Here is a 25103-nt window from a genome sequence, read left to right as displayed (position 1 = left end):
CTACCCTGGACAAATTGTGCGCCGCCCCCTGCGCCACTCGGGAGGCCAAGTCAGTAGCCTATCAGTGCCTGTCAATGTTATTTTATTGATTTTCTGCTGCAGTTTAGTTCAATGCTCAAAGTCAACAAAACAACAACAAAACAAATGGAGAACAAACGACAACATGAAGTGTTAACCGTTAGCGAGCAAACTAACGTTACATGCGACCATGTTGTTGCCCTCTGTTCAAGCAAGCCTTCCATGGGCAAATAGCAGAATTTCCAAATGTGTGCAATTTCAGAATCTCACAAATTTCTGTAGATTACACATTCATGGTCATTTGTTTCATTTCCCTTATTTATAACCTGCCTTTTGTGAAATAATAATCTCACCATGACTGCCATACAGAACTGCACAGACTAATGCCATTCATAGACTTATCTTCCTTTCAATATCAATCATGAGAGAAAAAGCACAATGGGCAGCAAAAATACATTATCCAAGCATAGTGGCCTACATAGTGTATGTGTGTTTGACTACTGACAGTTGCTACTGTGTACTGTAGGTTTTGGAACAGGCTCTGGGCCTACCTTCAGGTCTGTTTAATTGGATTTAAAGCAATCAGAGGCACATCATGTGACATAACAGCTCAGGCAACAACGCTGGACTATGTCTCCTAGATGGCCAATCCTTCTCCCCCTTTCCATCATGATGTGAAAGTGCATTTTGACAAGTGTTTTTTGGTATTATCACTTGTGTGTGTGGTCTCACTTTCCTCTCCTTCTGTCTCCATTTGCAGTCAGCAAAATGGGGTAAGGGAACTGTTATACTGCTTCAAGGAAGCACCTCTACATTGACAAAGACACCAAGGTCATTTGCCAAGGCTTCACAGGGAAGCGGGTATGTAGGCTACACAGCACCTGGCTGACACTGGCTGCTGTCTTCATTCAACTGGGTTGTGTTCATTATGGCACTCAAAGGAAATCTTTAAAACTTTTTGCAACTGAAATTATCGAACATTATTGTTTCCTATTGGACAAGTCCAGGTAGTCCCTCCCTGTCTCAGTCCGCTTTCATCTGTTTGGCGCAATGAACACAACCCTGATTGGGTTATTGTGTTTTACTATCAACAGGCATTGTTGACGATCAGCCTGTGCAGAGTCAAAACAGCTCAATCATCTTCCCAAAATATTCATTGCCAAAGTTGCCATGTAGGAGTATGTAGGCCTACAGATTTAAAAAGAACCAACTATCTATCCACTGGCTAAGGATTTGAATTTGCAATGTGTTACATTGAGTAAAAAAAAAAGATTAACATATAAATTAAAGCAACACACACACACACAGTAGCTAGCTATCTGCAACTGAGCACCTTATCCCCAGACAGTGAGTGGTAGTTAAATGACAGCAGAACCTCGTTCCCCGATATTGTCTTAGATGAGGATGGAAGACCTCTGTAATTGTCTGTCAAAGTGGCCCAGTCGAAAGAAGAGTATCGGCATCATTGTCCAACAAGCAAACATCTCTTTCCTCTTTCACCTTGTAGGTTAATACCCAGCCCCCCTCCTCTGCAACAACTCTTCAATATAGGGTTATTAAATATAGTTATTCTAATGAACACTCATGCTAATTAGAAAGGGATGAACTGTGCACTGACTTTCCTCTATGGCTTGATAAGCAAACCATACTTCAAATTCATTGTCCTATCATTAGTGGATGATAGCTAGGACCGCCACCACCGGCGAAAAGAGCAAAGTGAGCAGACAGTGCATGTTGCATTAAAAATGAATAGAGGAAGAAAATAGATGAGTCTGGTGCAGGGAAGAAATATTGAAATTTAAAGATATCTGCATTGGGAGGAAAAAAAGTGCTGGCTCAGTCTTTCCTTTATCTTTCTTTACTGCTGGTAATTATAGTTTTAATGTTAGGATCATTGAATTGGACGTTTCCTGGTTGGCCCTTGTAGCCACTTATCTATAGCGTTTCTAGACAGCCTCTGTAATTATTCACCGAGAAGGCTGCTGGAACTTGGCAGGTTGAATATTAATAATATTACGACACATTATTGGACTGGGTGCCCACTGAAAAAGTAAAGTTGGGACTATGAGTGATTTTTATTGATGACCTCAAGAAATACAGAGACATAATGCCATTGATTATGGTCGTTTAGTGTGCCTGGGTTGGATTTAAACTGATTGTATGTGATGCCAACCTAAGCCCCATTTCAGTTACAGGCTAATCCTAACTTACACTTAAGTTGAATTTTCACTTAGTGTCCCATTGACCTAAATGCGTGACTAAGTGACAATTAGACACAGTAAAATACCTGAAAATCCTATACCAAATCTCCTCTCTGACCCCCATTCACATAGTCCTTGATTTACCTGCTGTTGTACCTAGTCTTAATATGCTGGTGGTGTCTGTTTGCCCATCCATGTCAGCTTGATTCCCATGCCCCCTCCCTCTTGCGGGCACCGGGCACCATTCTGCCCAGTTGATTAATGGTGGATGGCAGGCCTGTTCTCCTCATTCCCAACTACCTGTCTTTAATGATATCTCAAGGTTGGCCGTTGGCGCCAGTGAGTGACCGGGACAACTCCCCGCTCCATCTTCACACACTGTCAGCCGCTACCTCCCTACCCCTTCCCCTTGGCCCCTAACCCTTTGAACTGAAGGATCTCCACGACATTGCTTCCATCTTACAGATCTGCAATCAAACATTGAAGCGGGCTAAGGTCAAGAGAAATGACTGGGTGAATTGGGAATGGGCTAGCTGACTCTTCCTCCTCTCTCCCTCTAGGGGACGTTTCACAGTCAGCAGGCGATCGACTATGGCTCCCGGCTAGTCGGTGGCGTATCCCCCGGCAAGGGGGGGAGGACACACCTCGGCGTGCCTGTCTTCAACTCTGTCAAGGAGGTTAAATGTTTTCCACTATTTCTTATTCAGCCCTAAACGAGAACTGTTTCTCAACTAACTTGCCTGGTTAAGAAATTGTTAAGTAAATACATACATTGATGAATAGAAAGCCCTAAATTCACCATGTCCCTCTGTCCCACACCTCCAGGCTAGAGAGGGCACCGGGGCCGACGCCACAGTCATCTACGTGCCCCCTCCGTTTGCGGGTGCCGCCATCATCGAGGCCATCGACGCCGGCATGCCCCTGGTGGTGTGCATCACAGAGGGAATCCCCCAGCAGGACATGGTGAAGGTCAAACACAAGCTGTTGCGCCAGAACACCACCCGCCTCATCGGCCCCAACTGCCCCGGAGTTATTAATGTAAGAATACATATACACACACGCACTGGTATTTAGTATACACACACACAAGCAGATGCGCCAGGTCACTACCCGCCTCATCGGCCGCAACTGCTCTAGAGCGATCAACGTAAGAGGCTAGAACACACACTCTTTTGGTATTAACTTTGTGTTTTCCTATTTTGCAGCCGGGAGAATGCAAGATCGGGATCATGCCGGGCCACATTCACAAGAAAGGGAGGATTGGTATGATATTTTCCCCTGGCTCACTTGCATTCATCTCAGTGAATCATTGAATAATATCCCATTTTACTTGGCAGCAGTGTCATAATGCTGACAGACCAACAGCTTGTTCTGTGTCTGATGGAAAGTTAACAGTAGGTTAGAGATCCCAAATACGTGCTTCAGTCTCCAAAACGACGTGTGTAGTTGAATCGTGAGAATGAGTCCGAGAGGGAGAAAGAGAGATGAGGGAGAGAAAGTGAGAGGGAGAAAGGACCTCTGCCCATGTGGCGATCCATGATAGTCGCTCAGCGAGCGACCAAGCAGTTTATTTTCTTCACTGTCTCGCGGCAGACCGTTTGATAAGATGTCAGTGCTGCAACCCTGTAGGCACTAGTCAGCAGACACATCCATAGCAAATATTTCTCCAGGTGCAGTGGAGGCTGGTGGGAGGAGCTATAGGAGGACAGGCTCATTGTAATGTCTGGAATGGAATAAATGGAACGGTGTCAAACATATAGAAACCACGTTTGACTCTGTTCCTTTTATTCTATTCCAGTCATTACAATGAGCCTGTCCTCCTATAGCTCCTTCCACCAGCCTCCACTGGTGTAGTGATGGAGGGACTGCTGGGGAGCTGCATCGCTGCACAGACATCCTAGACCACTTGCTGCTCATTGCAAAGGCATACAGTGTCTGCGTCCCTAATGGCACCCTATTCACTATTGTCCCTGGGGCTCCAGTCAAAGGTATTGCACTATATAGGGAATAAGGTGCAATTTGGGCCTCACCCATACAGTATAAATACAGGTCCTTTCCAATACTTAAAAATGCATCCTTCCTCCTTACCTCTCAAGAAGGAAGGATGCATGTTAAGAGAATTGGAACTTGTCCTCAGTCTCTCCTTATCTACATACAGGAAAGGGAACTGTGTTGCCAGTGGTTGTGAAATATAGGTATTTTTTCCCCCATCTTTCAGGCATTGTCTCTAGGTCTGGAACTCTCACATGCTGAGCTGTGCACCAGACTACAAGTTGGCCTGGGGCAGTCTCTCTGCATCGGTACGTGGGATTAAATGTTATGGTATACAGATACTGCAAATGTATAGACCAGGGATGGGCAACTTTGATGGGGGTGGGGGCCACAAAAACATCTGAACTGATCATGAGGGGCCTCAGAGGCTTGCGGGTCTGCGTACCCGCCCATGCAGTCAGAGCCGGCCCTAGCCTTTTGAGGGCCCTAAGGAAAATGTCAAATAACAACAATTTCACTAACTGAAGTTGTTTTCTCCCCTCTTGACAGCAGAGAGAACAATCTGAAGTTTTAGAGTAATTTCATGCAATTCTACACTTTGCCATGGGGCAGAGATAATTTTTCTGCGGGCCTACAAAAAGGGACGCCAGTTGCACATCCCTGGTATAGACAATATACACTGAGTGTACAAAGCATTAGGAATGCCTGCTCTTTCCATGACATAGACTGAACAGGTGAATCCAGGTGAAAGCTATGATCCCTTATTGATGTCACTTGATAAATCCACTTCAATCAGTGTAGATGGGGAAGAGACAGGTTAAGGAAGGATTTTTAAGCCTTGAGACAATTGAGACATGGATTGTGTATGTGTATTATTCAGAGGGTGAATGGGCAAGACAAAATATTGAAGTGCCTTTGAATGGGGTGTGGTAGTAAGTGCCATGCACACCGGTTTGTGTCAAGAACTGCAATGCTGCTGGGTTTTTCAGTTTCCCGTATGTGTCAGGAATGGTCCACCACCCAAAGGACATCCAGCCAACTTGACACAACTGTGGGAGCATCGGAGTTAACGTGGGCCAGCATCCCTGTGGAATGCTTTCAACACCTTTTAGCATCCATGCCCGATGAATTGAGGCTGTTCTGAGGGCGAAAGGGGGTGCAACTCTATATTAGGAAGGCGCTCCTAATGTTTTGTACACTCAGTGTAGTTATTTTTAATGCATACATAACACTTTCCACATATAAAACCAATTAAAAATAAACATTCTAAGTACATTGTACTCTATGCCTACGGTCACATCTGACATCCATCTTATGGATATAAGCAGCGTAACAGTGTTTTCTAATGGTTTGTGTGGTTTTTGTTCAGGCATCGGCGGGGACCCCTTCAACGGGACAGACTTCATCGACTGCCTGGAGGTGTTCCTACAGGACCCCAAGACGGAGGGTATCATCCTGATCGGAGAGATCGGAGGCAACGCAGAGGAGAACGCTGCCAATTACCTCAAACAGCACAACTCTGTAAGAGGAGACCCACACACATTAACATGCTACCAGACTGTTAACACTTTGTCAATGGTCCACCAGTACTTTTGTGAATCATCCAGACCCTTTTGGAAAGATGTGTGTAGTTCTGTCAGGTACTCCCTTTCATCGCTTTGATTCCGACGACCCCCTTAGGAGTGCACACTCAGAGCCCCCACATCCAAAACGTGTGTGTGGACACATTTTACTATACTTGTGAGTACCAGAAGTCCTCACAAGAATGGTAAACTACAGTGGGGAGAACAAGTATTTGATACACTGCTGATTTTGCAGGTTTTCCTACTTACAAAGCATGTAGAGGTCTGTAATTTTTATCATAGGTACATTTCAACTGTGAGAGACGGAATCTAAAACAAAAATCCAGAAAATTACATTGAATGATTTTTAAGTAATTAATTTGCATTTTATTGCATGACATAACTATTTGATACATCAGAAAAGCAGAACTTAATATTTGGTACAGAAACCTTTGTTTGCAATTACAGAGATCATATGTTTCCTGTAGGTCTTGACCAGGTTTGCACACACTGCAGCAGGGATTTTGGCCCACTCCTCCATACAGACCTTCTCCAGATCCTTCAGGTTTCGGGGCTGTCGCTGGGCAATACGGACTTTCAGCTCCCTCCAAAGATTTTCTATTGGGTTCAGGTCTGGAGACTGGCTAGGCCACTCCAGGACCTTGAGATGCTTCTTACGGAGCCACTCTTTAGTTGCCCTGGCTGTGTGTTTCAGGTCGTTGTCATGCTGGAAGAGCCAGCCACGACCCATCTTCAATGCTCTTACTGAGGGAAGGAGGTTGTTGGCCAAGATCTCGCGATACATGGCCCCATCCATCCTCCCCTCAATACGGTGCAGTCGTCCTGTCCCCTTTGCAGAAAAGCATCCCCAAAGAATGATGTTTCCACCTCCATGCTTCACGGTTGGGATGGTGTTCTTGGGGTTGTACTCATCCTTCTTCTTCCTCCAAACACGGCGAGTGGTTTGACCAAAAAGCTCTATTTTTGTCTCATCAGACCACATGACCTTCTCCCATTCCTCCTCTGGATCATCCAGATGGTCATTGGTCATTGGCAAACTTCAGACGGGCCTGGACATGCGCTGGTTTGAGCAGGGGGACCTTTTAATCCATGACGGCGTAGTGTGATACTAATGGTTTTCTTTGAGACTGTGGTCCCAGCTCTCTTCAGGTCATTGACCAGGTCCTGCCGTGTAGTTCTGGGCTGATCCCTCACCTTCCTCATGATCATTGATGCCCCACGAGGTGAGATCTTGCATGGAGCCCCAGACCGAGGGTGATTGACCGTCATCTTGAACTTCTTCCATTTTCTAATAATTGCGCCAACAGTTTTTGCCTTCTCACCAAGCTGCTTGCCTATTGTCCTGTAGCCCATCCCAGCCTTGTGCAGGTCTACAATTTTATCCCTGATGTCCTTACACAGCTCTCTGGTCTTGGCCATTGTGGAGAGGTTGGAGTCTGTTTGATTGAGTGTGTGGACAGGTGTCTTTTATACAGGTAATGAGTTCAAACAGGTGCAGTTAATACAGGTAATGAGTGGTGAACAGGAGGGCTTCTTAAAGAAACTAACAGGTCGGTGAGAGACGGAATTCTTACTGGTTGGTAGGTGATCAAATACTTATGTCATGCAATAAAATGCATATTAATTACTTTAAAATCATACAATGTGTTTTTCTGGATTTTTGTTTTAGATTCCGTCTCTCACAGTTGAAGTGTACCTATGATAAAAATTACAGACCTCTACATGCTTTGTAAGTAGGAAAACCTGCAAAATTGGCAGTGTATCAAATACTTGTTCTCCCCACTGTAACTATAAAATTCCGATAAATTAGTAAATGTTCCTGGTCCTCACTTGTAAAAAGGTTATTTTAGGTTTAGAATTAGGGTTTAGAGTTAGGGAAAATAGGATTTTGAATGGGAATCAATTTTTGGTCCTCAAGTATAGTAAGACGTACTGTGTGTGTGTGTTCCCACATGCTAATGGATCTTGGGTTCTGCACAGGCTGAGGGTGTGAGCTAGAGTGCATGTCCTTCCAGAGAGTGTTAGGGTTCATGGTGCAGAATACGGCACACACCTTTGACACACTCGTTCCAGGCAGGCGTGGGAGAGACTGCTCTTTGGAGCATGGATGGTGAATTATGCAAGGCTTGAAAAGTGGTTAAGTGCCTTTCAGCGACAGTTATTGCCAAGTGGGTGTTTTGCCCTCTCTAGATTTGTCAAGACACAGAATTTTGATTGAGCAAAGATATTTTTGTGAGGTAGGTGTGTACACACACTATGCGGTTTGTCTGTCAGTGTCAGGTGTTCAGCAGCTGAAAATTAATTTGATGTGCTTTCGGCTGTCCTAATGCATGCAAATCTCTCTCCCCACCCTCTGTCTCGGGAGAACAACTCTTTGGATGAGTTCAAAATGGCACCCTATTTTCTAATAGTGCTCAACTTTTGACCAGAGCCCTATGGGCCCAGGTCAAAAGTAGTGCACTACATTGGGAATAGGGTGCCATTTGGGACGCAACCCCTCTCTCTCTCTCTCTCTCTCTCTCTCCCCCTCCCTCATGTACAAACCGGCTCACCCAATCATCCAAAGTGTTGACAAACCGAGACCAATGGCTCGCGACACCAACATGCATGAAAAGCCAATTTGAGTGTGTAAGTGGCGGGTAGTTCTCTGAAAGTCGATTGTGTGTTGAGCGTTGTACACCAGAGGCAGCAGTTTAACCAAAGCCTGAAATTGTTTAACCTGAGCTGCTGTTTTGTCAACGCTGAGAAATGAAAACGCTGAATGCAAAGCCAGCCCTAAAATTGTTGCTCTCTTTAGTTTGACTCCTTGAACAATTCCATGCGTCAAACATTTTTTATTTTCTAGGGTTGCAAGATGTCGGTAGCGTTCCCAAAATTCCCAGGTTTTCCAGAAAACTATAAGTTAACTACAGTGAGGGAAAAAAGTATTTGATCCCCCTGCTGATTTTGTACGTTTGCCCACTGACAAAGAAATGATCAGTCTATAATTTTAATGGTAGGTTTATTTGATCAGTGAGAGAGACAGAATAACAACAAAAAATCCAGAAAAACGCATGTCAAAAATGTTATAAATTGATTTGCATTTTATTGAGGGAAATAAGTATTTGACCCCTCTGCAAAACATGACTTAGTACTTGGTGGCAAAACCCTTGTTGGCAATCACAGAGGTCAGATGTTTCTTGTAGTTGGCCACCAGGTTTGCACACATCTCAGGAGGGATTTTGTCCCACTCCTCTTTGCAGATCTTCTCCAAGTCATTAAGGTTTCGAGGCTGACGTTTGGCAAGTCGAACCTTCAGCTCCCTCCACAGATTTTCTATGGGATTAAGGTCTGGAGACTGGCTAGGCCACTCTAGGACCTTAATGTGCTTCTTCTTGAGCCACTCCTTTGCCGTTGCCTTGGCTGTGTGTTTTGGGTCATTGTCATGCTGGAATACCCATCCACAACCCATTTTCAATGCCCTGGCTGAGGGAAGGAGGATCTCACCCAACATTTGACGGTACATGTCCTGTCCCCTTAGCAGAAAAACACCCCCAAAGTATAATGTTTCCACCTCCATGTTTGACGGTGGGGATGGTGTTCTTGGGGTCATAGGCAGCATTCCTCCTCCAAACACGGCGAGTTGAGTTGATGCCAAAGAGCTCCATTTTGGTCTCATCTGACCACAACACTTTCACCCAGTTCTCCTCTGAATCATTCAGATGTTCATTGGCAAACTTCAGACGGGCATGTATATGTGCTTTCTTGAGCAGGGGGACCTTGCGGGCGCTGCAGGATTTCAGTCCTTCACGGCGTAGTGTGTTACCAATTGTTTTCTTGGTGACTATGGTCCCAGCTGCCTTGAGATCATTGACAAGATCCTCCCGTGTAGTTCTGGGCTGATTCCTCACCGTTCTCAGGATCATTGCAACTCCACGATGTGTGATCTTGCATGGAGCCCCAGGCAGAGGGAGATTGACAGTTATTTTGTGTTTCTTCCATTTGAGAATAATCGCACCAACTGTTGTCACCTTCTCACCAAGCTGCTTGGCGATGGTCTTGTAGCTCATTCCAGCCTTGTGTAGGTCTACAATCTTGTCCCTGACATCCTTGGAGAGCTCTTTGGTCTTGGCCATGGTGAGAGTTTGGAATCTGATTGATTGATTGCTTCTGTGGACAGGTGTCTTTATACAGGTAACAAGCTGAGATTAGGAGCACTCCCTTTAAGAGTGTGCTCCTAATCTCAGCTCGTTACCTGTATAAAAGACACCTGGGAGCCAGAAATCTTTCTGATTAAGACGGGGTCAAATACTTATTTCCCTCATTAAAATGCAAATACATTTATAAAATATTTGACATGTGTTTTTCTGGATGTATTTGTTGTTATTCTGTCTCTCACTGTTCAAATAAACCTACCATTAAAATTACAGACTGATCACTTCTTTGTCAGTGGGCAAACGTACAAAATCAGCAGGGGATCAAATACTTTTTTCCCTCACTGTATGTAAGATGTGCCAAATATGTTATGTCCAGCTCAGGGCTCAAGCTATGCATTTGGTAACTTGCTAGCTAAGTGGCTAGATGGCAAGATCAAGATTCTTGGTTACAGAGACAGACAATCCCCTCCTGGATCAAGATCCATGTTGCCTACAATTATTTTGTGCATAAAAAATAAATACAAAATATATTTATTTAGAAATACACTGCTCAAAAAAATAAAGGGAACACTTAAACAACACAATGTAACTCCAAGTCAATCACACTTCTGTGAAATCAAACTGTCCACTTAGGGAAGCAACACTGATTGACAATAAATGTCACATGCTGTTGTGCAAATGGAATAGACAACAGGTGGAAATTATAGGCAATTAGCAAGACACCCCCCAATAAAGGACTGGTTTTGCAGGTGGTGACCACAGACCACTTCTCAGTTCCTATGCTTCCTAGCTGATGTTTTGGTCACTTTTGAATGCTGGCGGTGCTTTCACTCTAGTGGTAGCATGAGACGGAGTCTACAACCCACACAAGTGGCTCAGGTAGTGCAGCTCATCCAGGATGGCACATCAATGCGAGCTGTGACAAGAAGGTTTGCTGTGTCTGTCAGCGTAGTGTCCAGAGCATGGAGGTGCTACCAGGAGACAGGCCAGTACATCAGGAGACGTGGAGGAGGCCGTAGGAGGGCAACAACCCAGCAGCAGGACTGCTACCTCCGCCTTTGTGTAAGGAGGAGCAGGAGGAGTACTGCCAGAGCCCTGCAAAATGACCTCCAGCAGGCCACAAATGTGCATGTGTCTGCTCAAACGGTCAGAAACAGACTCCATGAGGGTCCACTCCCGACGTCCACAGGTGGGGGTTGTGCTTACAGCCCAACACCGTGCAGGACGTTTGGCATTTGCCAGAGAACACCAAGATTGGCAAATTCGCCACTGGCGCCCTGTGCTCTTCACAGATGAAAGCAGGTTCACACTGAGCACGTGACAGACGTGACAGACGTGACAGAGTTTGGAGACGCCGTGGAGAACATTCTGCTGCCTGCAACATCCTCCAGCATGACCGGTTTGGCGGTGGGTCAGTCATGGTGTGGGGTGGCATTTATTTGGGGGGCCGCACAGCCCTCCATGTTCTCGCCAGAGGTACCCTGACTCCCATTTAGGTACCGAGATGAGATCCTTAGACCCCTTGTGAGACCATATGCTGGTGCGGTTGGCCCTGGGTTCCTCCTAATGCAAGACAATGCTAGACCTCGTGGCTGGAGTGTGTCAGCAGTTCCTGCAAGAGGAAGGCATTGATGCTCTGGACGGGCCGCCCGTTCCCCAGACCTGAATCCAATTGAGCACATCTGGGACATGATGTCTCGCTCCATCCACCAACGCCACGTTGCACCACAGACTGTCCAGGAGTCTGGCGGATGCTTTAGTCCCAGGTCTGGGAGGAGTCCCATCCGCCACCTCATCAGGAGCATGCCCAGGCGTTGTAGGGGAGGTCATACAGGCACGTGGAGGCCACACACACTACTGAGCCTCATTTTGACTTGTTTTAAGGACATTACATCAAAGTTGGATCAGCCTGTAGTGTGGTTTTCCACTTTAATTTTGAGGTGACTCCAAATGCAGACCTCCATGGGTTGATAAATTTGATTTCCATTGATAATTTTTGTGTGATTTTGTTGTCAGCACATTCAACTATGTAAAGAAAAAAGTATTTAATAAGATTATTTCATTCATTCAGATCTAGGATGTGTTATTTTAGTGTTCCCTTTATTTTTTTGAGCAGTGTAGTATGACGGTATGAAAATCTGGATACCACCCAACCCTAACAGATACTAACTGTATTGTCATTTATTTTACTCTAATTTGTCATTATAAGATCAGCTTGGCATATTTTCAGACACTTAATGGAATCGTATATGAAAGTATAATACAATGACACTACAGCAAATAGGGTGCCATTTGGGACCGAAAAGTGCAATACAATATCACATTGGTATGCTCTATTGGTATGCCCTTACCAGCATAGCTAGATATTTCAAAATGATCTCTCTTTCTCCACAGATGAAAAACCTTCAAACCCTTCAATCTATTAGTTACAGCAGACGCATCACATCATCCTAGGCTGCGTCCCAAATGGTACCCTATTTCCTATATAGTGTACTACTTCCGACCAAAGCCCGGGCCCTCGTCAAAAGTAGTGTGCTAGGGAGTAGAGTGCCATTTGGGACAGATCCCTAATGAATTTCATTGCACTGGACAGATTACAAATGAGGGTTTGGTGTGAAATATGCGGAGGACATGATCAATGAACGGTCAGGCAACATTACATGTATTGAACTTTATCTTCCTGGAAGAGATGTAGTAGATGTCGGGCGACAGGACCGTTCCTCCCCCTGGCTCGCGTCCCAAAATGACACCCTATTCACTACATAGTGCACCACTTTTGACCATGGCCCATAGGACTATATGGGACTAGGGTGCCATTTGAGACGTACGCACTGTTAACGACGGCCGCGTATTGATTCCATTACGGAGGACAGGACCGACAGCGGTGCTCTTGGTCTTAGAAATTGATTTTGAGTCAGTTGATATTTTGATACATAGACATAAGGCATTGTAACTTAAGCCTTATGAAAACACATTATTACGGGTTGTCTTATAAGTTGTAAAACATTTTACCTGCAGGTTTTAAGTAATTTGTCCATACATATTATTTAAGGTTGGCGGAGGTTAGGTTAGTTAGGTGGGGATGGGTAAAGACTGTCGAAATAGGGTTGGTGTAAAGCAGTGGTCACCAACCTTTTTCTGAGTCAAGATCACTTCGCAGTCAAAAAAGCAAGCTGAGATCTACTGCTCAGATATTTTTTTTTAAACCTTACTGCCTAATAAAAAGAGTTCTGTAGGAATGAGGTTTGTGCAGTAGGCCTAATACATTATCACAGCATATTGGCTAAATGCCTGGCCTGCCAATATTGTTCTTCTCAGACCATATTATATTTCAAAATAGATCCAGTTGGTGTAGCACTTGCACAGGCACAGCTGAGCATACATTTTAATAATTAGCTTTTTTATTTTACTGGACTGATCTGTCATGGTTCTTTCAAGAGAACTGGGAACTCTGGGGGGTGGGGGGTCAAATCATGACGTCAGTGATCTTCAGGTCGGAAAGTCAGAGCTCTAGAAAGATGCCAGAATTTCCGAGTTGGAATACCGTTCAAAACTATTTTTCCCAGTTGTCTTGAACACACGGCTGTCCGAAAGTCTGAGATTTCAGATTTCCCAGTTGTTTTGAACACGGCATTAGTCTCATCTGAGGGAGGGAGAAAGCAGCAGAGGTCACCTAGTATTCTTCAGCCTCTCCATGCATTGTAAAACTAAAAGGGCTACATAAGACCTAACACCGGTGAGCCCAGGCTTTCCAATGAGACAGGTAGAGTATTTGGCAGCTAACCCACCGTGAACACTAAACGTATCCTTTAATCCTTTTTCATTTTATCCTCTGACTCTTAGCCCCTGCTCTCGCTCACTTGTTCACTCTCTCTTTCGCTCCCCCCCCAGGTGCTTTACGCATGACGCAAAGCCCTTGTAATTCACTAACACACACCAATTGTCGTCTAGGAGGCCAGGGAAGGATTTTGAGAAATAGTTGTGGGAGTGTGTAGCACACTCCATTCACATCTAGTGTGTGAATAGGGTGCCTCCTCAATTTGTAATTGTCTATCGTCTTAATCTGACAAGATTGAGACTCTACTCTCGAGCATACAACAAGGCTTCCCCTTTGAAACAACCCCTGCCTCCTACTCCACCCCTCCTCCAGTGGGGGAAGGAACTGAAGAAGAGGTGGGGAAACAACCCTCTTCTCCTCCTCTTCTCTCTAGTTCCATTATTAAAGTAATACATCTCCACGGTTAACAATGGAGGACAAAGGCGGTGGGAACTTTCAAATGCTAATTCGACTTCTCTTATTATCCACCGATTTTCTCTCCGAGTGAAGATGAAGATTAATTGACTAATTACAGCCTTACATGTTTAGGTAGATTTAAGAGTTGATTCACACAGGGGTGGTTCGTTTGTCAAAGCTGTGAATTCATTAGGATGGGACTAGCGAGAGCTGGAACTGGAGTTTTTAGGGCCTAGCTAGAGAAACGGCTTTGGGCCTGTATTCATAAAGCGTCTCAGAGTAAGTAGGAGTGCTGATCCAGTATCAGTTTTTCCTTGTTGATCATAATGAATAAGATTGTATGGACAGGGACACTTTGTGAATAAAGATTCTGAAACAGAGGTGGCCATCCCTTCTCCTGGAGAGCTACTGGGTGTTCAGGCTTTTGCGCCAGCCCTGCTTCAGCTAGTCAAGGTCCTGAAAAGCAGCTGAGTAGTACAATCAGGTGTGGAACAAAAGCCTTGCAGGTGGGTCGGTCTTTAGGAAAAGGCATGGCCACCCCTCGTTCTAATACATTTAGAGGAAAAATGTTGGGCCACCTTACAAGCGGAAACATTCACCTCTACTAATTAGTATCCTTTCTGTACCTTTTTTTTCCCTTGATTGCAGTCATGTTCCCCTGTTCAGTGAACATTTGCTTTCAGAGCCATTTCTTGTTAATACTGTACATCGTTAGCCGGGTTTTTTTTCCCAATTTTTTTTTCTTGATTTTCTTGGCTGATCTGCTTAAACAAGTATCAGTGTCTTGAAATTAATAGCGGTTGTCTTGCTGTACATACCTGCCAGTTTCAGGGGGCTCCATTTGTAAAGCCTGTGCTGAAATGGTAGAAGTGAAGTAAAGCCTAAGCAGGAGGACCACCTTTCCTGGCTTGTAGAGATATAGAGATATTGTTATCCACGTCGCACCAACGATGTTAGGGATGAAACAGTCAGAGGTCACCAAGTGCAACATAGCTTCAGCGTGTAAATTAGCTAGAAAGATGTGTTCGGCATCGAGTAATTGTCTCTGGCCCCCTCCCAGTTAGGGAGTGACCAGATCTCTACAGCAGAGTCTCAGCACTCAATCGCTGGTTGAAAACTGTTTTCTGCCCCTCCCAAAAGATAGAATTTGTGGATAATTGGCCCCTCTTTCTGGGACTCACCCACAAACAGGACCAAGCCTGACCTGCTGAGGAGTAGACGGACTCCATGGCCCTAGCTGGAGGGGTGCTCTCATCTTATCTACCAACATAGATGGGCTCCTAACCCCTCTAGACCCACAGTGAAATAGGGTGCAGGCCAGGCAGCAGGATGTTAGCCAACCTGCCAGCTTAGTGAGTCTGCCAATAGCACAGTCAGTGTAGTCAGCTTAGCCATACCCATTGAGACTGTGTCTGTGCCTCGACCTAGGTTGGGCAGAACTAAACATGGCGGTGTTCACCTTTAGCAATCTTATTAGGATAAAGACTTCTCCTCCATTCCTGCCATTATTGAAAGAGATCTTGATACCTCACATCTCAAAATAGGGTTACTTAATGTTAGATCCCTCACTTCAAAGGCAGTCATAGTCAATGAACTAATCACTGATCATAATCTTGATGTGATTGGCCTGACTGAAACATGGCTTAAGCCTGATGAATTTACTGTGTTAAATGAGGCCTCACCTCCTGGTTACACTAGTGACCATATCCCCCGTGCATCCCGCAAAGGCGGAGGTGTTGCTAATATTTACGATAGCAAATTTCAATTTACAAAAAAAAAAAATGGCGTTTTCGTCTTTTGAGCTTCTAGTCATGAAATCTATGCAGCCTACTCAATCACTTTTTATAGCTACTGTTTACAGGCCTCCTGGGCCATATACAGCGTTCCTCTCTGAGTTTCCTGAATTCCTATCAGACCTTGTAGTTATAGCAGATCATATTCTAATTTTTGGTGATTTTAATATTCACATGGAGAAGTCCACAGACCCACTCCAAAAGTCTTTCGGAGCCATCATCGACTCAGTGGGTTTTGTCCAACATGTCTCTGGACCTACTCATTGCCACAGTCATACTCTGGACCTAGTTTTGTCCCATGGAATAAATGTTGTAGATCTTAATGTTTTTTCCACATAATCCTGGACTATCGGACCACCATTTTATTACGTTTGCAATCGCAACAAATAATCTGCTCAGACCAACCAAGGAGCATCAAAGTCGTGCTATAAATTCTCAGACAACACAAAAATTCCTTGATGCCCTTCCAGACTCCTTCTGCCCCTACCCAAGGACGTCAGAGGACAAAAATCAGTTAACCACTTAACTGAGGAACTCAATTTAACCTTGCGCAATACCCTAGATGCAGTTGCACCCCTTAAAAACGAAAAACATTTGTCATAAGAAACTAGCTCCCTGGTATACAGAAAATACCCGAGCTTTGAAGCAAGCTACCAGGAAATTGGAACGGGAAATGGCGCCACACCAAACTGGAAGTCTTCCACTAGCTTGGAAAGACAGTACCGTGCAGTACCGTATCCCTCACTGCTGCTCGATCATCCTACTTTTTCCAACAATCGAGGAAAATAAGAACAATCCAAAATTTCTTTTTGATACTGTTGCAAAGCTAACTAAAAGCAGCATTCCCCAAGAGAGATGGCTTTCACTTCAGCAGTAATAAATTCAAGCGAAACTTCTTTGAGGAAAAGATCATGACCATTAGAAAGAAATTAGTCGGACTCCTCTTTTGAATCTCGCTATTCCTCCAGGGCTTAGCTGTCCTGGATCTGCTCAGCTTCTGCGGGGGCCTGGGATCGGGAGAGACACTTGAGTGTTTTAGTACTATATCTCTTGAGCACAATGATGAAAATAATCATGGCCTCAAAACCTTCAAGCTGCATACTGGATCCCATTCCTACTAAACTGCTGAGCTGCTTCCTGTGCTTAGCCCTCCTATGTTGAACATAATAAACAGCTCTCTATCCACCGGATGTACCAAACTCACTAAAGTGGCAGTGACATAAAGCCTCTCTTGAAAAAAAGCCTAACCTTGACCCTGGAAAATATAAAAACTATCGGCCTATATCGAATCTTCCATTCCTCTCAAAATTTTAGAAAAAGCTGTTGCGGGCAGCAAACCTCACTGCCTTTCTGAAAACAAACAATGTATACGAAAATACTTCGTCTGGTTTTAGACCCCATCATAGCACTGGGAGACTGCACTTGTGAAGGTGGTAAAATGACCTTTTAATGGCGTCAGACCGAGGCTCTGCATCTTCCTCGTGCTACTAGACCTTAATGCTGCCTTTGACACCACTCGATCACCCTATTCTTTTGGAGAGACTGGAAACCCAAATTGGTCTACACGGACAAGTTCTGGCCTGGTTCTAGATCTTACCTGTGCGGAAAGATATCAGTTTGTCTCTGTGAAATGGTCTGTCCTCTGACAAATCAACTGTACATTTCGGTGTTCCTCAAGGTTCCGTTTTAGGACTCACTATTGTTTTCACTATATATTTTACCTCTTGGGGATTGATCAAAACATAATGTTAACTTACTGCTATGGATGACACACAGCTGTACATTTCAATGAAACATGGTGAAGCCCCAAAATTGCCCCTCGCTATGAAGCCTGTGTTTCAGACATAAGGAAGTGGATGGCTAAAAACTTTCTACTCTTAAACTCGGACAAAACAGAGATGCTTGTTCTAGGTCCTAAGAAACAAAGAGATCTTCTGTTAAATCTGACAATTCATCTTGATGGTTGTAAAGTCGTCTCAAATAAAACTGTGAAGGACTCCGGCGTTACTCTTGACCCTGATCTCTCTTTTGACGAACACTATCAAGTCTGTTTCAAGGACAGCTTTTTTCCATCTACTAACATTGCAAAAATCAGAAATTTTCAGTCCAAAATGATGCAGAAAAATTAATCCATGCATTTGTTACTTCTAGGTTAGAACTACTGCAATGCTCTATTTTCCGGCTATCGGATAAAGCACTACAATAAACTTCAGTTAGTGCTAAATACGGCTGCTAGAATCCTGACTAGAACCAAGAAATTTGATCATATTACTCCAGTGCTGCTTCCCTACACTGGCTTCCTGTTAAGGCAAGGGCTGATTTCGAAGGTTTTACTGTTAACCTATAAAACGTTACACGGGCTTGCTCACTACCTATCTTTCCGAGTTGGTCCTGCCTTTACATACCAATATCGATCGCTACTCACACCTCTTTTCCCTAAATTTCTAAGCCAAACGCGGCAGGCAGGCTTTCTCCCCTATAGATCTCTTATGACGTCTCCTACCCATGTCGAAGACGCGGGCTCGGTCTCACTATATAGTCATTTACTGAAACTTACTCTCTTCAGTAGGTCATATATTAGTGTAGTCTGCCCAGAGTGTGAAGGTGAGCGGGAAGGCTCTGGAGCACACCCCCTTGCTGTCTCTGCCGGCCGGTTCCCCTCTCTCCACTGGGATTCTCTGCCTCTCCTGTTACGGGGCTGAGTCACTTCTGCTTGCTGGTGCTCTTTCATCTCCTGGAAGTTCTGTGTTATTCCTGGCTATCTTCTGGCCCCCCTTTTTTCTGTTGAACCTTTGTGGGCTCTACTGGCTTGTCTCAGATTGTAAGTTGGTGGTTGAGGATATCCCTCTGAGTAGTGCTGAGAGCTGTGCTTTTGGCAGAGTGGGTGGGGTTATATCCTTCCTGTTTGGCCCTGTCCGGTTTCTTCGGATGGGACCCAGTGCTATCCTCCCACCCTCCTGTCTCAGCCTCATATTTATGCTGCAGTAGTTTATGTGTCCAGGGGTTGAGGTCGTTAGTTTATCCCTAAGTACTTCCCCTGCTCTTATCCAGTGTCCTGTGTGAATTTAAGTATGCTCTCTCTAATTCTCTCAGTTCTCTCTTTCTCTCTAGACACCAGCCCACTGACCATCGTCAGACTATCGGGCATGCTACACCTTGCTGTCCCCAGTCCCTGGCTTTGCTGCTATTCCAGTTCCAACTGTTCTGCCTGCTGATTACAACCCCTCCCTGTCCCAACCTGCTGTTTAAGACTCTTAATGATCGTATATTGCCAGCAGAAGGCCTGAGCCCTAACTCGTCGGGAGCTGCCGGTCTTAGTACTCCCTTGCCTCTTCCCCAGTCCGCCTGGCCTTGCTGCTATTCCAGTTTCAAACTATTTCTGCCTTTATAACCCCCTACCTGCCCCAGACCTGCTGTTTTAAACTCTTAATGATCGGCTTCTGCTAAAAGCCACGAGATTTATTCCTGATTATTATTTACATACTTGTCTATGAACATTTTAACATCTCTTCAGCATGATTTTCTGTTACTTAATCTCCACCCGTTCAGCAGACTAGTTCCCCCCTCTAGCCTGGTTCCTCTCTAGGTTCCTTCCTTAGTTTTGGCCTTTCTAGGTTTTCCCATCCACCCGTGCTTCTACACCCTGCATTACTATGGCTGTTTGGGGTTTTTACTAGGTTTCTGTGCAACTTAATATCAGCTGATGTATGAAAGGGCTATGTCTAAAATAAATTTGATTGATTGTTTGCTTGACGGACAGTTTGTTCGACACACTGTGTTACCCTCTCCCTCAGACGTAGTGTTATCGGAGAGAGGGAAAGAAAGAGAGAGCAAGAGAAGATGGGGAGAGAGGGAGGGAGATCCTTATCACAAGGCATGTCCCCTAGAAGGAGCTGTCTGAAGAGAGGCCTGGGTTGTGTTCATTTAGCACCAAATGGACAGAAGTGGGTAGATACTACAGTACCTAGTCTAATATTAAACACTCATTTTCACTATCTATTTCAAAATGATTTTCCTTTACGTGCCCCTAATGAACAAGCCCCACCCTTACGTCTTTCATCCCCAATACAATGTTATTCCTGAGTGTGAAATATTAGCTCTCTCTCCCCCTCCTCGGCCAGCCTGGAAGATTATTTCTGCTGTTGAATTTAGCCATCCATCAGGACGAGGCTGAAGCGGACAGCGCCAGAGCTAATCAGTGTCCGTGTGACTAATTACCTTCTTCTGCGAGAATGAGATCATATGAAATGGAGGGAGGGGGCTGTGTGTGTGAGGAGGAGTGTATCTGCCCATCCACGCTCATACCCATGCAATTAAATGGTCTCATTGACTCTTTCACACACATCTGGACAGAGCATGCTAATATAATATTGGCATGAATGTGAATATAATTACTATAGAATTACTCAAGATTTACTCTACGCTACCATCTTTGTTTTAATAATAAATAAGAGGGTCTAAAGATGACCTATTTTAAGAGGGGCTGTTAATAGGAAAACGTGTTGTCTTTGTTTTGGAATGTCTAGTCTGTCATTTGTTTGAGAATACAGGTGTGACTGAGGCTCTCTTTCCCCCCTCAATCCCTTTCCCTTCAATCCCCCAGGGAGCGAATGCCAAGCCCGTGGTGTCCTTCATCGCCGGGCTCACTGCCCCACCCGGGCCGTGGGATGGGCCACGCAGGTGCCATCATCGCAGGGGGGCAAGGGCGGTCCCAAAGAGAAGATTGCCGCCCTACAGCAGGCGGGCGTTGTGGTCAGCATGTCCCCCGCCCAACTGGGCAGCACCATGTTCAAGGTGAGACTATAGAGATGTATTAAAGAGCTCATCTATCTTTGCCATGGCTCGAGCCCTCTAGCCAACTCTATGGGTGAGACCAGTGGCGCGACAGACCGTACCATTCTCCCAAAGCAGCTGGGGAGGACGGCAAAGGGTTACTTTAGTCGCTTTAGTCCCACATCCCAACCTTGCCTCTTCCTCCAGATATACTAAAACAATCTACATACAAAAGTAGAAAAAAACCATGAACTAAATCAAGTTGACTGTATGTTGAGTAAATTTTTTTGTTTTTCTACTTGAGTGTATGTTGTTGTTTTCAGTGTTTGGGTTCGTTAACAAGCAGTTGTGGGACTTGGGATTGAATTTTTAATATGCAATAAACAAAAGGCAACAGCAAGGTGAAGGGGGGAAATTAATAAGCATGGCTGTTGATGCCAGGGCGGTAACTTAGCTACGCTGCTGCTGCCTCTTTATTTCAATTTATCACCGGAGGAAGCCTGTTTTAACAAGACGTATAAAAAGTTACAGCGTGTATTACACCCATTCATCATCTTATTCTTTCATTACGAAAGCGAGCGCAGGGTGGCAAACCCCACAGCACAGATATGGATTTGTGCGGTGGTGGCACTGTTTTGGTTTAATTCATAATCATTGCGCCGTAATGATAAAACTCTTTCCCGGGCAGTGTTAATTTCCCGGCCCATTGTGTTCATACGTCTCTGTTAATCTCATTGGCGGCTGCTGTAATTGGCGTAATAATACACACCAGAGCAAACAAACAAAGTAGTGCCCGCTGGGGTTAGTTTGGTTTGGTATAACATGCTCTGCTCTCAGTACAGTACAATGCCTAACCCTCTAGTGTTTGTTTTTGCTTGGTCAGTGAAGCTCCCCTTCTGTCACACCTAGATTCAAGTATTTGTTTTCTTTCAAATATTGTACTGCGCTAGATTTAAGCTTTCCTGTCACTGATAGAATAGTCCCAAAGGTGCAAACTCCACCCACCTAGCATTCCAGGCAGACTGTCAGGCCCACATAAACCTCCATTCATGTGTGCTGCGCTCTCCATTTCTCACTCTTTCTCATGGCCTCCCTTCACAAAAATGTCACACACAGCACTCTTCATCCCTCCCTCTCTCCTCTCCCTTCATCTTGCTCCGCCTCTCCCCTTCTTTCTGTCTTGAGCACCTTTGACACTCTCCCTCCTGACTGTTTGTCAGCACACAAGGACTATCCTCTCTCGCTCTCTCTCTCTCTCTCTCTCTCTCTCTCCTGTTCCTCTTACTCTGCAACACCTTTCGTTTACAGTTTCCCCCTTTGCCTAAATACATATCTCAAGCTATCACTATTTCTCCCCTCTCTCCTCTGTCTTTCCTTCTTCAAATCACATTTTATGTCACATGCTTACTTACGGGCCCCTCCCAACAATGCATTCAAATAGATAGAATAATATAAAAATTATAACACGAGGAATAAATACACAATGAGTAACGATAACTTTACTGTATACACAAGGTACTGTACCAGTACCGGAGTCGATGTGAAGGGTACGAGGAAATTGAGGTAGATATGTACATATAGGTAGGGATAAGTGACTAGGCAACAGTATAGGTAATAAACAATAGCAGCGTATGTGATAAGTCAAAAGCATTAGTGCAAAAAGGTTAATACAGATAGTCCGGGTAGCTATTGGTAATCTATTTAACTAACTATTTAGCAGTCTTATTGGTTGGGGGTAGAAGCTGATCAGGGTCCTGTTGGTTTCCAGACTTGGTGCATCGGTACTGCTTGCCGTGCGGTAGCAGAGAGAATAGTTTCTATCATTCTCCCTTTGGACTCTGAGTGGACCTTGTGCCACCTTCCACCCTTTCCCTCCTTTCATCCATCAGAGAGGGCCTGAAGCCTCCGGGCCACCATGTCAGCCCTAACACAGCCGCTCATCCCCCAGTCTCTTTCTCCCTCCCCCTCTTCTCTCTCTCTTTCTATCTGTCCCTTTCTCAGAAAGTCAAGGCCCGACCTTGATTGGCGCGTACAGATCACTTAATCTGCCCGTGTGAGACTGAAGGGCGTCTTCCCTTAACACTCCTGAGTATTACATTACAGATAACACACACCCCCGCCGAGTTGCTCTAGCACTGTCAAAGTTGTGGCGTTGAGCAAGTAGCTGTTTTCAACCACTTGGAGGCAGTAGACTTCCAGGCATTTTGGAAGGAAGGCATTTTCCAATGGGCAACATCATGCATGTGTGTTGCTGCAGACCTGATAAATGACATTTGCATAAAGGAGCTTTTTCCTCTGAAATGGGAAATTCTAGGACGAAGGGAAGGAGAGTATTTATTCTGTCATCCTTCCTCTGCTGATATTTAGTAAATGGTCTATGTAAATGGCTGACATCCGATGCTTAATGTTCTCCGTCATCCTTTTGGTTATGTGCTTCTTATTTTTTCACTGTCGTATAATATGACTATGGATCTTTGATCTTGGTGTGAATATACATGTTTTCTGTGTTTGGACTATTCCACACTGTATATGAGCCTTCCATAGCCTTATTCGGTTTGTAAGGTATTTATCTTTGCATCCGGAATAACGATTTTGAATGTTATTTGTCTTTTATAAACTCTTCAATAATCTCTGAGAGAAATATATTGTCTACATCCCAAATGGCAGCCATAGGGCTCTGGTCAAAAGTAGTGCACTATGTGGGGAATGGGGGTGCCATTTGAAGACTTCCCCCCAGGAAGAAAGGAAAGTGCCTTGTCAGGGTCTACTAACACCCCTTCCATCCCCCCACCCCTGTAGCAGTAAACAAACTGTGTGAGATCCACATGAATAAATCACCCTCTCCTCTCCTTCCCCCCTTTTTCACCCTCCTCTGTTTGTTCTGTCCATCTCTCCATGCAGGAGTTTGAGAAGAGGAAGATGTTGTAAATGGGGAAAGGAAACACCCCCCTCAACAACAACCCCCCTACTACGCAGTGTTTTTAAGATGTTTTGATTTCAGCTATGAATTCATACCTTTACACAAGAGAGTAATTATATCAGTATGTCTTGATGGTTTCTTTTAAATAAGTGATAACATGCTTGTTATAGACTTAAGTAAAAGTGTATTTTAGAGGACAGTTATTGCCATCTGTTCGCAGTAGCTTCTGATGTGTCTAGCTTAGTTCGACTACAGAGGGATGCCATGGTTACCGAGGTGATCTGGTGTCTGTGTTGTCTTCTCCCTACTACTTCACTCTCCTACTGTAACCAAGTATTCCATCAAACTGTCTGTTCTCACTGGCTATACACCTGAATAAGAAAATATTTCTCAAACACTTTTGGGTTGTAGGCTCATTTTTATGTTTCTCGCTCTCTCTTTTGCCACACACACAGGTTGGCATGACAGTGTGAAAGTGTAATCACGCAGTGGTATTATTGGGTACAATATGAGGATGGTTCTGCTGCTTTACAGTGTAGTAGCATTAAAAACAATGTCTGTTTGGAAATGGTATGTAATACTAAACTTTATTTGGAAGATGTGTTCTTTTGTTCCAATTTGAAAAGGTCTCCACTGAACTGAATTCATCCAATCACAATCCCCCATCATGCAGTGTCACTCCCTGGCGAGGCCAATTAGGAGGCAGTGTATATACAATCCAGGGATTTCAGGTGCTATAGTAGAGCTAACATATGTCACCCATTATGGGATTTGCATTTGCACGCACACACTCATTCTCTCTTCAACTCATTGGAAAGGGAAGCTGTGTAGGAGGCCTTTTCTTGGTCCTACAGTATAATTGCATTGCTTCATTACATAATGACACATGTTGAAACTATACCAGATGAAAATGCTAATTCCTTCTCAATTCACACTACTCTTTTCATAACTGCTCTTGAAGCTGTGGTTTAAGGGATGAATACTAATGCTGCGTTTACAGAAGCAGTACAATTCTGATCTTTTTCCACCCCCACTAATTGGTCTTTTGACTAATCAGATCAGCTCTGAAAAAGATGTGATGTGATTGGTCAAACGACCAATCAGTTGAGGGGTTTATGGGCTTGTTCGACACTGCAGCTGACAGTGCAGGTGACTGCCAACTACAAATCCCCTTGCATCATAGCTACTAATTATTATTTGTAGATCAGACAGTCGGTCACCATTTACTCACAATATAGGCCCAAACTGAGCTGTAGGGTACTGATCTGGCCTGGTTAAGCATTCGCCATAGTAGCATAGTGTGAATCAGGCTTTACATTTTGATCATCACAGCCTCAGTCAATTGGCCCAATTTGTAGGCTACATTTAATTAAATAATTGTGTACCTTGTCCAGGCTAGTAGAGAGCATACAGTGCCTTCAGAAAGTATTCATACATTTACATTTTACATTTA

At 44.5% G+C, this 25103-nt stretch overlaps 1 pseudogene; it reads left to right on the top strand.

The window, feature by feature from the left end:
* Positions 1-1695: 1695 nt before the first annotated feature.
* LOC123486970 lies at positions 1696-23686 on the top strand (annotated as a pseudogene).
* The last annotated feature ends 1417 nt before the right edge of the window (positions 23687-25103 follow it).

Source organism: Coregonus clupeaformis, unplaced genomic scaffold (assembly GCF_020615455.1).
Source record: "Coregonus clupeaformis isolate EN_2021a unplaced genomic scaffold, ASM2061545v1 scaf1389, whole genome shotgun sequence".
Taxonomy (NCBI): Eukaryota; Metazoa; Chordata; class Actinopteri; order Salmoniformes; family Salmonidae; genus Coregonus; species Coregonus clupeaformis.
This window is presented reverse-complemented; position numbering and strand designations above follow the sequence as displayed.